Here is a 15,233-nt window from a genome sequence, read left to right on the forward strand (position 1 = left end):
TTCTAAACAGAAGGACTGAGCAAATGAATGTGGTTTGGCTCAGTGGAGTTCCATCAGCTAATTAGGTAAATAGTTTGAATTACATGTCTGAAACATCAATGGGCCACTCAATACTCAGAGGTCCTCTCATATAAATGTTAAACTTTTAACTATTGACCATACTCTCAATGAACCAGCCTCTTATGTATCTTTTCCTTTAGACCACTTAGGTCAACCCATTTTTTCATAAGTTATGAGAACTTAAGAGAAAAGCACTTGCTGATGAATTGATTCAGCAAGTTTTACTAAACACGTCAAACACCGTCTCTCCTCTCTCTCTCTTTTGCTTTCATTCATTTCCTCATTAACCCACTCTCTCCCACTTCCTTCCTGTTTTATTCTACATTTCTATTTTCATAAAGAGTTTGGACCGCATCTCCCCATACTATGTAGGGTACACTTGTTCAATAAGGAATAGGACATTTATTTCCATGACTTTTTATGTGGAAATGACTGGATTTTTTTCTAGAGCTCTAGGTCATGTAACAGAGTTCATGACTTTGATTTGGGCTGAATGAACACCTCATTCCAGTTCTTCCTTAGGCAAACTAGACTTTATTTCTAAATATTTGTTGATTGAATCAAGGAATACAGGAATCCTTGGTCTTATCTAATTATCACACATTCTCTATGCCATGTGCAGCTTTAAGATATTGGGAAAATTATCTAAACTTCTAAACCTCTTTTTCTAACTGTTAAGTCGGATTGATAAGATATAACCCATAGATTTGTTTATTTGTTTATATTTCAAGAGAGAACAATGGCAAAGCACCTGGCACACAGTAGGTGACTGGCAATGTTTATTCTTATTCTTTTCTCAACAGTGCCTAGTGCTTTTCTCTGTACATAGAAAATGCTCCATTACTGGAGTTAATAAGAAAAAACAGGGAATAATAAATTATGTCCTTCCTCTTAAATGTGTTAACTCAGGGACAAATTTTGCGATGGTGTGAAGCTGACAAACACAAAACCCTAGGGAACCACGCTAATTGTCCTAGGTGATGATGGTGAGACATTCGTGGTGGGCATACTCAGTGTGTCTGTAAGTGTGGATGAGTTGTGTAATAGGCTGCTCATGCCTCTTAGATGGATCACAGCATTCACACAGCTCTGCTCCTGGAGAAAGTAGATAGAAGGTCAAGGGAGAATAGCAGGGTGTGGGCAACACCACTAAATACTGCTTCCAGGACTCATTCACCCAGAGAATTCAGAGTTGCTCTTTTCTAGCCTGCAAAAACTGAGATGCAGCCAGAGTTGTGTTTCATTAGAAGGAGGCATTCGGTGGAGCTCAGCTTTTTCAGGAGGGAGATGGGTGACAGGTAGCTGGGAGAGCATGCTGGATGAATCTGAGTGTTTGGAATTTTAAGTGTTCGCCTCTTGCTTCTCAGTGGGTGGCTGCCTCTTGAGGTCTGGCATTCACCCAAGTCTTGAGCATTACCTCAGCATTTAAAGAGAAAACAAGTGAGAAAAAGAATCCATGAAGCTGCGTTTAAATCAGCATTAACATCAAGGAATGCCACAGGCTGGGTTTTGTTCACCCTGTTAGCATGCAGAATTATTTTTCACTATAGGAAGCTGTCTTTTCCCAACCAAGAAAACAAACAAAACAAAAAAAGCAGAACTAATTAAGATCGTCATATCTCAATAAATATGCAAATGAAAAATCAAAACAAAGAAATTCTATTTATCACATCATAAAGTTGCAAATTGCTGTATAGCCTGGCTTGGAAGAACGGCAAGGGATAGAGTCTTCTTAATGGCTTTGCTTAGAGACTGTCTGAAAGCTGCATTTATATAGGTTTATGTTTGAGGATGAGGATGGTGAACTTGCCAGGAGAAAATTATTTTCATACTTTGTCTCCAAAGTGTAGAAAGGAAAGGAGAATAAAAATTCAGTCGAGTGACTATGTGTGAGGTTTTGTGCTATGGCATTTGTTTCTAAGTGCTTCATTTCAAAAAGAAGAGGTTTATGCTATGGCATTCATTTCTATGTATATAATTTCAAGAAGAAAAACAATAAAATTCCCATTTTACAGATGAAGACAGCAAAGCTCAGAGAACGCAAATTCCTGTTTCTCACTTGGTATTTGGAGAAGGATTCAAACCCACAATTACTTATCTGACTCCAATTTTATGTTTTGTTTCTGATTTATACTTCGCCCCTACACCATGACTCTCCAATACCACCCAAAGTAACTTTACTTTTGAATGTGTGTTCACAGGACATCAAAGCTTCCTGGTGAAAGGAGGAAATAAAATCAATTTTCAGGTGTTTTCTCCATTTATTTCCCACATCTCAATATTAAAGCCCATTCTATCAATGGAACTACTGTTTGATTTATGCATGATGCTATAATGCTGTTCCTTTTTATTTATATTTAATTTCAGTCGCAAATGGTGAGTATGAATTGAATTCATCAGCTTTGAAAAATCAAGAGGGAGGAGAGAGAGAGAATAGCTAACATCTACTATTGCTGAAGTTACTGTAACCATGCCTTAACATATGTATTTCATCCTGAGAGAGCTGAATCTGTGAGCTGCAGAGAGAGCAACTTCGAATGATGTTGGAGCTTTATTTTAGAAGCTGTTGTCTGCTCTCTGGCATGTAGAACGCTGCCCTTAGAAGAAGGTTGTCCTGGACACCAGGGCTGTGTTGCTCTTCTGGTCTGCTAGGCTAACTTAAGGGTGAGGCTCTTTATAAGAATGGGGAATTATCTGGAATGAGCAAATGGTTAATGAGATTGAAGGCGATTTGGTATCTATTAAGTATTCCACACTGCCCTGGGCATAAGGGCAGTGCAAGTAGCAGTCGTAAAACCAGTAGGAGGTCAACACACACAGAATTGCTTCTTACCACTGCCAGTCATGTTAAACAAAATACAAGTATCCAGTCAAAGAGAGTGTTCCAACGAAGTGCTCAGACAAGTGAAGAAGGGAGAGGCTGAAGTTCTCAAGGAAGATTTCAAAGAGCTGGATGCAAACTTTGCCTTCAAGATGGAAAGGTTGGCAGGAGTGTCAAGGCAGTTTTATTGCATTTTGCTTGATCTGAACGACTTTGTTCAAAGGGAATAAGATAATGGGTTAAGTGGTGGCAGAACACAGTGACTCTGACCACTTGCCAGGGACACCTAACAACAGTGTTTCATCTTTTTGTATCCATCCCCTTTTGGTCCTTCTTTCTTTTATCTTCCCTCCTTCTGGCCCTCCTTCCCTTTCTTTTTTCCTTCCTTTCTTCCTTCTACTTTTTCCTTTTTCTCTTTTTACTCTTTCCTTCTTTCTCTTTTTTCCCCCTCTTTTCTTTTCCTAGCTTTTCTTTTATGTTTTTACATGTAAAACATTATAATATTCTCTTTTTTCTCATTAAAATACTCATTTTAAGCCTTGAGAAAAATATAGAAAATATTGATACATAAAAATATAACCTATACCTTATATCATCTTATTCTCATTCTCTAGTTATAACCACTGTCAGCCTACAAGAGTATACTTTCCAGTCTTTATCTGGCATTTTTAGTTTTTTTTTTTTATTTTTTAAAAAATTATCTTTGCATTTGCGTGTATTTCTTGAGCTCCATTTTCTTCTTACTGAGCTATATACTATAGTAGTTTTTTTTTTAGCAGTGGTTCCTCCATAGGAAGATGTATTTATTTCATCCTCATGTGAAAGAAATAAAGGGATTTTTTTGAGTATAGAATTGCAGTTTGGGGTTCATTTTCCCTCAGCATTGTCAAGACATTAATTAATTTCTTTTTTCTGCCTGGCTTTAACATTTTTATTTATTTGTTTGTTTTTGCTTTTGCAAATTAAACTTTAAATTTAGAATAATTTTACATTTATAGAAACATTTCAAAGATACCACAGAAAGTTCCTTTCACCTAGTTTCCCTTATTTAATTTGTCTTTATGGAAAATTTATTGTTGATCTAAATGTCACTTATTTAAGGATAATCTGTCTTTATTTCTCAAGTTTTCTAAGATTTGCCCTTCTTTATTGATGTTTATTATGATGCATTTAATTATGAACTTCATGTATTTCCTATTTTTTTCTGGTTTCTAGAGTATTTCTTCAAGATGATCATCTTTCAACTATTATCTTTTTAAATATTAACTCTTACCAATTTACCCTAAACACTACTTTTAAAAAATTCCTTCTTGTTTATTATCATTGCTGAACTATGTCTTTTGTGACATTTAACCATTCTATTAAGCTTTTTGTTAAAATATTTTTTCATTTAGAGAAATATCTGTTTAATATTTAAATCTACTTTTTTCCCCAAAAAATATATTGTTCATTCAATATGCTTCCAGAACTTATTCTAATTTATTAATTATTTCAAATATAACCATTCTATAGTCTTTTCCAAATGGTCATAATATTTCAAGTTTGTGAGTGTCTGCTTTTGCTGCTTTTTGTATCTGCTGAGTCTTGCTCAAGGTGGATTATTTCCTTATTTGACTTATGATTTGTTATTGTGAGTGTATCTTCAGCACACTGTAGTCTTCACCCCATCTCAAGAGAGTTCCATATACCCTGGGTTTAAAAAAAAATACCTGCATGGTAATTTTGTATTTGTTTCTGATGCGGCCTCAAGTTTTCACCAACAAGAATTACACAGTTTATGATTCACAAATGTAATTGTCAACTCTACATCTGTATAACCTATGATGTCTACATTTTGTCAACCTTTTCCCCCTTCTGGTAATTAGATTTTCTAACTTTGTTGCATTGCTAACATTATTTTCCCATATTTAAATCTCTATGTTTTGTGTGTTTTTCTTAAATTAACATATTGTCTATTGACTTCTGCTGTAAAAGATAAATTATTACAATATGCCTTTTCTTTCTCATGCATACCTTCTTATTTTTATTAGTTATAGCATCACTTTCCATTGACAAGATTGATAGCATTTATATTCTGTTTTGTAAATATCATTTCTAGATTATCTTTAGTTATATATTTATTATAACATAGTTCTATGCTCATCAACACTTTTCTGACCATGCATTCCCCATTTGAGATCTTCACTTTATTAATCTTTGGGTTTCCTAGACTTTCTCAGGTACTGTCTCCCTCTACCCTCTACATGCCCATTCCCAAGGAAAGCAAATAGCTTTTATATTTCTTGAGGTCTTGCATGTTAGACAGTGTCTTTCTTTTGCAAAACAACTTGGCTTTTTAGAAAACTATTTGGTCAGACTTTAATTTCTTTTGGCCTTTTCCGTCATTGGGGACACTTACCCCACAGTAGAGAACATTAAAATCAGTCTATGTTTCTCACTTTAGAAGATTTATTTTTCTACTTACATGTTTGTATACTTTTTTCCTTTATCTTTGAATTTGAAACTGCTATAGTGCCTTATGTGTTTCTCAGCTCCAAGCACCCTGTTTGACATAGAGACAGTACTCAATGTTGCAGGATTGAATGGATGATTGAATAAGTAAGATTATATGTTGCTGTGGATCATTCAGTCTGTTCTTATTTCTGGCATATGATGCAGCATTTTGAGCTACAAGTAATTTTTTCTGTCTTTGAGTCTTTTTTCTATTATGTCTTTAAACAATATATTTTCCCATTACATTGATTCTTTGTTGTTTTACTCTCACATCTGTTATCTTCTCTGCTATTAACTTCTTTCTTACATACTATGTATTTGAATTGTAATTTTCTCTGCTACATTGGTTTTTTTCAATGTTTCTTTCATATTTATTATTTTTTTATTCCTTGGATATGTCCAGTATATTTTACATAAATTTCACAACTCTGATTTTCTTGTCATTGATTTTCCCCCCAGTGGTTTCTACCCTAATTCTTGTTGCTTCAAATATGATTATGGTTTCCATAAATTTTAATCACCTTCATTTTTTTTGAACTATGATAATGTATTCTTCTCATCTTTTATCTTTAATTTCATGGTAGGTGCTTTTTTTTGTTTGTTTTTCTTTGGTTTTTGTTGTTGTTGTTGTTTTGAGACAGAATCACTCTGTCACCCAGGCTGGAGTGCAGTGGCGCAATCTCAGCTCACTGCAGTTTCGATCTCCTGGGCTCAGGTGATCCTCCCACCTCAGCCTCCTGAGTAGCTAGCTGAACTACAGGCACATGACACTATGGCTAGCTAATTTTTGTATTTTTTGTAGATATGGGGTTTTGCCTTGTTGCCCAGGCTGGTCTTGAACTCCTGGGCCCAAGTAATCTGCCCCTGTATACCTACCGAGTGCTGAGACTATAGGCATGAGCCACTGCACCTGGTCCTGAATAAATATTTGGTAAATAAATTATTAAATGGATGAAGAAAGAAGCACAAAATAACAGGAAAAAACTTCTCCAGAGTTTTATTAAAGCACCAGGATACATATTTTTTGGAGATTTACTATTTTATTCTTCAACTCTGCTCTGTTGTCTAAAAAGTAGCTGGACTGTGTTTGGTGTCTTTGTCATGAAATCTTTTCTGATTTCTATGTCCAGGACAGTATTATTGCCTAGGTTGTCTTCCAGAGTTTTTATAGTTTTGGGTTTTACATTTAAGGTTTTAATCTATCTTGAAGTGTTTATATATAGTGCAAAAAAGGGGTCTAGCTTCAATCTGCTGCATATGACTAGCCAGTTATCCCAGCACCATTTATTGACTAGGTAGTCTTTTTCCCATTGCTTATTTTTGTCCACTTTGTCAAGGATCCTAGATGAAGGTCCTAGATGAAACAATATCAAAAATTGACAACTGGGACCTAATTAAACTTAACAGCTTCTGCAGAGCAAAATAAACTATCAACACAGTAAATAGAAAACCTATAGAATGAGAAGATATTTGCAAACTATATATTTGACAACAATCTAATATCCAGCATCTATAAGGAATTGAAACAAATTTACAAGAGGAAAACAAACAACCCCATTAAAAAATGGGCAAAGGACATGAACACTTTTCAAAAGAAGACAAATATGTGTCAAGCAAGAATATGAAAAAAAAAAAAAAGCTCAACATCACTGATCATTGAAGAAATGCAAATGAAAACAACAATGAGATACCATCTCGCACCAGTCAGAATGGGTATCATTAGAAAGTCAAAAACTAACACATGCTGGCATGGTAGTGGAGAAAAGTGAACGCATATACTGTTGGTGGAAGTGTAAATTAGTTCAACCTTTGAGGAAAACACAATGCTGATTCCTCAGAGAGCTAAAAGCAGAACTACCATTCAACCCAGCAATTCCATTACTGAGTATATACCCAGAGGAATATAAATCATTCTACCACAAAGACACATGCACATGAATGTTTATTGCAGCATGATACACAATAGCAAAGATATGGAATCAACCTAAATGCCCATCAATGATAGACTGGGTAAAGAAAACGTGGTACATATACACCATGGAATACTATGCAGCCATAAAAAAGAATGAGATCTTGTCTTTTGGGGGAACGTGGATGGAGCTGAAGGCCATTATCCTCAGCAAACTAAAGCAAGAGCAGAAAATCAAATACCACATGTTCTCACTTATAAGTGGGAGCTAAATGATGAGAACTTTTGAATCCAAAAAGGAAACAACAGACACTAGAATCTACTTGAGGGTAGAGGCGGGGAGGAGGGAGAGGAGCAGAAAAGAGAACTCTTAGGTACTGACTTAATAGCTGAGTGATGAAATAATTTGTACAACGAACCCCCATGACACAAGTTTACCTGTATAACAAGCCTTCACGTGTACCCCTGAACCTAAAATAAATGTTAAAAATGTAGCTTGAAATTCTATATTTCAAAATCTTAAAATTCTTTAAAATTTATATTCGGTAATACTTGTATATATTTATTGGGTATATCAAGTCTTGATTTGTTCTTCATCTTACCTCACATGAAGACAATTCATCTGAATTAGCTGTGCATGTCATGGAAAAATGATCCTGGCCTGATGTCCCTTTAGTCCTAGCCATGCACACTGTGCTTTGGTGATAACATTGCCGCCTGATGCATATTGTGATGGTTAATACTAAGTGTTAACTTGATTAGATTGAAGGATGCAACGTATTATTTCTGGATGTGCCAAAGGAGATTAACATTTGAGTCAGCGGACTGGGAGAGGCACATCCACCCTCAATCTGGGTGGGCACCATCTAATCAACTGCCTGCACAGCTAGAATAAAGCAGGCAGAAGAACATGGAAGGACTAGACTGGCTGAGTCTTCTGGCCTTCATCTTTCTCCCATGCTGGATGCTTCCTGCCCTTGAACATCGGACTCTAAGTTCTTCAACTTCTGGACTCTCGGACTTACAGCAGTGATTTGCCAGGGGCTCTCAGGCCTTCAGCCACACACTGAAGGCTGCACTGTCAGCTTCCCTACTTTTGAGGTTTTGGGGACTCAGACTGGCTTTCTGGCTCCTCAGTTTGTGGACAGCCTATTGTGGGACTTCACCTTGTGATCATGTGAGTCAATTATCCGAATAAACTCCCCTTCATATATTCATCGATCCTATTCGTTCTGTCCCTTTAGAGAACCCTGACTAATACACGTATGTTTCTTACTTTTCCTAGTTTAATCTCAGGAACCTAAAATTCCTCAGAGAGATTTTTGGTTGGTCTTATCAGAATGCTTAGTAATTTTCAGAAGACTCCTCAGCCTGCTTGACATACTGGAAAATAATTTATCCATTCTTAGTTCTTTCTTTAAATTTTCCAAACTTAAGTATATTTAGCACATATTTTTCATACTCTATAGTTTGAGGTTAAAGCTGATTTCTAATTTCAGTGTAATTGAATTTTTTTTGGACTTTTATTTTTTGAGAGTTCAGAAAAGACAAGTATCTTATACCAACTATCTTATATCAGAATGTTTGTTTGTTTTTGTTTGTTTTTGTTTGTTTGTTTGCTTGTGTGTTCTTCCTTCTGTAAACAATGCTAGAATGAACTTCCTGGTATGCAAAATAAATATCTCTGCCCAACCTTTTTACTAATAAGATGTCGAATATCTGGGTGAAAGATTGTGTCTTTTTTTAAAGCTTTTGATAATTCTTGAAGATCACTTTCTGGAAAGACTGTGCCACCATTCAGCACTTGCAAAGGTATCAGTTTACCTAGACCCTCTCTACTGCAACACTTAATAATCTTCTTACATATTTAGTGTCAATTTTATACATGAACAGTGACATCCCATTATAGTAACTATTCTTATTTTACTTAGCGTAAGCCTCACTTTTTAATTTTTTCCTTATTTTTTTAATTCCCGTATTCTACATTTGTAAGTTTTCTCTTCATACCCCTGATCATTTTTCATTGGTGAGGATTTTGTTTGGCCAAGTTATAAGAATTCTTTAAGTACTCCAGATAATGACCATTCGATGGTTTTCCACATTGCAAAACTTTTCTGGTTTTTTATATGGCTTTCAAATATGTTGACCAGGTTTTAGATTTCTGTTTCATTTCTAAAAGATTTTTTTAAAGAGTTCAATTGACTTTGGTGTCAAATTTAGAAAGAATTCCATCATAAGTTTGAGAAAACATTAATTGTGTTTTCTTTTGGTTTTTTAAATGTATTTTCTTAATATTTTCAAGCCATTTAGAATTACATTTTTATCATGGTGTGAGATAGGGTTATAACTTGTTTTCATGCCAAAATTGTTGCACAGGTGCTCTATTTGGAGAAACAAACAAAAAAAAAACCCTCTTATAGTGTAATAGCTTGTATACATAATGATGTTTTCATTTCCAACTTTCTCTTCTATTGCACTATATTTTTATTTCTTTAGCTTTACTATGTTTTGTTAGACTAGCTTATAAAGAGTCCTAACATGAATAGAGCAAGTAACCCCTCATGACCCTTTCTTTAAATAATTTTTTCTTTTAACCCAATTCCATGTTTTTGTTGGTGATTTGGTCTTCTAGTTACATTTCAAACAATTTCAAAAATTTTAATAATTGAGTAAAATATTTACTTCAAAATAGTTTATAATTTTCTTTGTATGCATTTAAGTGTCACTTTATCACCCATACTGAAATTTGGTCCTTTTTTCATGTAAACCTACATAGTTTTTATTGCCTTTATGACTAAGCATTTTACATATCTTTGTTCTGTTGTGGATGAATTTTTTTAAATTATTACATTAAAGTTTTAACTGGTTAATGTTCAAACAGCAAAACTATTAATATCAATATTAATAATAATACATTTATTCTTGTGGCTGAGTAGTATTCCCTGGTATGCAGGTCCCACAGTTCATTAATCATTCACCTATTTTTAGACATTTTGATGTTTCTAGGTTTGGCTATTACAAATCAAGCTGCTGTAAACTATCATGTACAGGTGTCAGTGTGGACATCTGGGTGTAATGTCCAAGAGTGTAACTGTGGTTCATTTTGCAAAGTGTGTTTTGAGTTTCTAAAGAAACTAACAAACTATATTCCAGAACAGCTGTACACTCCTACCAGGAATGTATTAGAGATCTGGCTCATCTGTCTGCTCTCCAGCATTTGGTATAGTGACTACTTTAAAATTGTATTTCTTTTCATAAGTGGGCAGTGATATTCATCATAGTCTTAATTTGCATTTCCCTCACAGTCAGTGTTGTTGAACATCTTAAATATTTATATTATATAGTAAAAAACACCACACAATTTTCTAAATTTTAATTCAACTGTTAAACATCATCTTAATAACTTAGGGAAAAAAATCTGTATTTGTTCATATTTTTACTCTTTTGTTGCCTGTTCTGCCTGCTTCGGTTAAACATTTCTTTTTATTTTACTTACGTTTAGAGAGTTTCCCTTAGCCATTCTTTTAGGGTAGATTTGTTGGCGAAAAATTATCAAAACTTTACTTTCCATGAGAATGTTTTAAGTTTCCCTTCATTCTGGAAGGATATCTTTGCTAGTTTTAGAGTATTCGGTTGTCAGTTCTTTGCTTTCAACACTTGAAAAATAGTGTGCCATTTTCTTCTGGCCTCTGTGGTTTCTGGTGAGAACTTTGCTGCCATTCTAATTGTTTTTCCCTATGTCATTGTTCCCCTAAAGTTTCTCCCACAGCTTTCAAGATTTTAAGTTTGTCTTTAGTTGAAGAAGTTTAGCTATGATCTGTCTTTGCCTTGATTTCTTTGGCTTTATCTGTTTGGGGGTTTTCTAAGTTTCTTGTATCTGTAGGTTTATGTCTTTTGCAAAGTTTAGCACATTTTCAGACATTATTTCTTTGGATACCTTCACAGACTCTCTTCTTTTGGGACAATGGTGAAATGAAGATTAAATCTTTCATAATAGTCCTACAGGGTCTTAATGTTCTATTTTTTTTTTAAGTCTATTTTCATGCTTTTGTTCAGACTGGGTTTTTTTCTACTTTTCTACTTTCAGCTTCACTGATTCTTTCCTCTGCCTTCTCCTTTCTACTGTTGAGTCCCTCTATTGAGTTTCCTTTATCTAGCTTTTGATATTTTTTCATTCTAAAATTTTCATTTCATTTTTCTTTATAGCTTCCATCTCTTTGCTGAGACATTGTGTTTTTTACTGAGTTCTATAATTCTGTTATTGGATTTCCCACCTCTCCAGTTTCCATTTATTCTTCTTCATTTTCCCTACCTTTATTGCTGGGATTTTCTGTTTCTTTCCTGAGACATTTTATTTTTTTCATTTGTTTCATGTGTGTCCATAATTACTCATGAGAACACTTACATGCTTTAAAAATCCTTGTCAGATAATTCTAACAGCTGTATCATCTTGGTGTTGGCATGTCTTGATTATCCTGATTCTTGGTATGATGAGTGATTTTCTGTTGAAACTTGGATATTTTGAGTATTACTCTATGAGGCTATGGATCTTATTTAAAACTTCTGTTTGAGCTGATCTTCTCTGACACCATTCAGACAACAGAAAAAGGGAGCTTGTTACTGTCAGATGTTGGGTGGAAGTCTAGGTTCCCCACTAGGCCTCCAGGGGCACCCAGTGTGGGGAGACGCCCCTTGCTACTGCTGGGCCATGGTGGGAATTCCAGCTCCCCACTAGGCCTTTGCTGATCCCACTCTGGCCAGAAGCAGCAGGAGTTCCTCCTCAATGCCCTCCAATGGTAGGGGACAGTCTTGTTACCAACAATTGCGTGTAGAGGTCCAGGTTCCCCACACAACCTCTACTGATATTGAAAGAGAGGAAGCCACATTATTACCCAGTGGGGATAAAAGTCTTGGCTCCCGCCCCGCCTTCTCTCCCTGCTCCTCCTCCTCAGCATGAGGGAGATGGGGGTTTGGGGCATGTTCTAACAGTCTGGTGAGAGTAGAAGCCTAGGCCCCCTGCTTTTGTCGGTGGGGATGGGGGTGGGACTACTGGTTATTCTGTAGTGTTTGCCTGGAGTAGAACAAACTTTTCTTTCTTGATAAGCTGCCCCCTTCCTCATCGTGTGGCTAGAGGAAACAAGCTCTTGTTGGGGCTTTTAATCATCTGCACCTATTGACATTTCCAGCTCTCAGCTGTTCTAGCTCCAAGTCTAGAGTACATGAGGTCTGAAGGAAACCCAGACAGATCATTGCCAATTCCACCTGCTAGTCCTGAGGCCCTGATATGGTCTGCCTTTTTCTCTCCCCACTCCATCCACCTTACAGTGTCTTCTTATTTTTTTAATATATAATATTTTAATCTATAATATTGAAGGAAATTAGGAAGAGGAAAAGGTAGAAATACTTCTTCATCTTTTCAGAAGTGAAAGTCCTTGAATATATATCTTAATTCCTTAATTATTAGAATGCTTACATTGCATTTGGGCAAATGAGTGAGAGATAAAATTAAATGATTTAAGACTCCTAAATTTATATATATGTTTATAATATATTATGTTACATAATATATCATATGTAATAATTATATATTCTATTTGTGGAATCTATTATATTTATTTTATTATATATATCAAATGTATATTATTATATATAAACATATTACATGTGTTTTATATAAATGACAAAGAAAACCATATTTGTTATAAATCACTAAAATTCACAGACACAATAATTGTGGTATAATCCATATATAAAAATCTTTAAAAAATAAATAAAAAAGTAATTCCACAAAAGATGTTTCAAATATGGGTTATTCTATATATACCCCTGTTATATGTTCAATTCAAGAACTCTTTATTGCATGTCTAGTATGATCTCATTACATTCTAGGTGTTCTATAGTATAAAATAAACATAAATCTGACAGAGGCATGGGTCTTATTGACAATAAGACTATAACCATGTTAATGATAAAAATAAATTAATTTGTAAAGGCTCATATTTAGAAAATGGAAATTTCATTAAGAGATGGAGTTATCAAAATAGTCATTTCATAGAAATTAAAATGAGCTTTTAAAAAATGCTGCATTTGGTTGTACATTGAGGGGTTGGCAGACCATTTTATGAAATTGTGAAGGCTTGGGAAAACATTACGTCTGGTATGTCTAAATGATCACAACAAGTACAACTTGACAACTTGATGAGCAGGAGAACTGCAAGTTCATGAGTGACTAGAGCCAACTGTGCAGGATGTAAGGCAGGACCTTACTTAAGCAAGATTGGTCTTGTTGTTCCTACACTGTTCCTACAGTGGACACTGTAGGAAAGCCCTGTTCATCAATACTCACATTGCACTAATAGGCAAGGGAGCATCATTGCGAGTTCTACAGTTTGAAAGTGGCATAATAAAAATGATGTTTTAGATAAATTATTAGTGGTCCCAATTTGGCTGGTTTTGCAGTAGTTATTGCGGTAACCCAGGTGTGAAGCAACAAATCTACATGCATGCTCTCCTTCCACACCATGTTTCACTATGTTCTTCAGAATTGACAGCAGAGAAATGGAATTAAAATGTGGTGATTGTCTTTATTTCACAGAATACTCTGCTAGACAACATCCATGTGTTTTCTCATTTAGTATTCAATGCAACTATTGAGGTATTATTATTGACATTCTATGAGATTAAGCAGTTTTTCCAAAGTCCCACAGCCAATATTTAAACACAGGCTCTTGACATTGCATGACACTGACACCTCCATACCTAGCATGATGGCAGGTGAGGCACAGGCTCCCAGGGTTCTTGATGACTTGAGCCTGTGTTGCAGCTGGGGCAGCTCTTGCCTTCCTTTACTCAGCTACTTTATTACCCACAAGTCAGCCTGTAAAATATGATAACAATTTAATGTTGTGGTGCTGTAGAAACAAGTTTCATATCTCTTCCCCTTCCTCTCCATTCAGGCAATGTCCCACCAGACCTTCAGTTCCGGGTACCGCAGCCTGGAGAGCACAGAACCAGCTCACATCAGTCAGCAGACAATTAAGACACTGGTCTTTGATTCATTTCCCGAGCTAACATGTAACCATGCCGCTGATTACCCATTTTCATTGTTTATGGCGAGGCAGGTGGATGAACAGCTCTGCCTGATTTATGAAGTGCTTGCCTTCTACAAATCACGGAGTAGAAACCCAGCACGCTGCTAATCCTAATTGGTTAAGTCCTAAGTAGGGAGTGATTAGAAAGTCTTCAGGAACGAAGGTGCCTCATGCAAATGAGGGAGACATACAGCTCCTTGGGAGGAAACTCCCCCTGCTCACAATATGCAGTAAAGTTTTTGTTATTGTTCATTTCTACTGTCCTCTTCTGTCTCTTGCTGGTCAACCCCTGTTGATCTTCCATTTGTTAATAAACTGGAGAGAGGGCATAAGTGAGAAAGCACAAACACTGTAGAAGCAGAGTGCTGTTTGCCCACTTACTCTCTCATGTGTTAATTTCAACCTGGATTAATTTTCCAGCTCCTATAAATCATTCATCATGATGAAGGAGAATCATGCAATATGACTCATAGTGCTGTTTATTGGAGTGGGAAACATGAGGGCTTTGAGTTCTGTCTACCTGCATTCCAATCCCACTCTTTCTTGGAAGAAAATGACATGGCATTCTCAGACACTCAAGGATGGCCTTCTCTGATTGTTCACTTAAAGCCTAAACTACTTTGAAAAATTCTAAATATGTGAGGCTGTGCACATCTTCTGATTGGAAATAGGGCTAAGAAATGCAGACTCTGCTGGCAAAGGAAGAAAGAAGCCTGCAAATTGTATACAACTTTCCCCCCAGCCTCAAGGTTGAGGACACAGGGGAGTGTGCATATGACACATTTAAAGGAGCAGTGACCTGAGATTAAAACTCAGAGCAGGAAACTTCCACTCTCCACTCTCCTGTTCCAACCAATTG

At 35.8% G+C, this 15,233-nt stretch overlaps 1 protein-coding gene across 5 annotated transcripts in view; it reads left to right on the plus strand.

Annotated features, from left to right (window-relative positions):
- Positions 1-15,233, plus strand: part of AGBL1 (AGBL carboxypeptidase 1) — an 857,161-nt gene that overhangs the window by 832,719 nt on the left and 9,209 nt on the right. The window lies entirely within an intron of this gene.

The sequence above is a fragment of the Macaca mulatta genome, chromosome 7, assembly GCF_049350105.2.
Source record: "Macaca mulatta isolate MMU2019108-1 chromosome 7, T2T-MMU8v2.0, whole genome shotgun sequence".
Lineage (NCBI taxonomy): Eukaryota > Metazoa > Chordata > Mammalia > Primates > Cercopithecidae > Macaca > Macaca mulatta.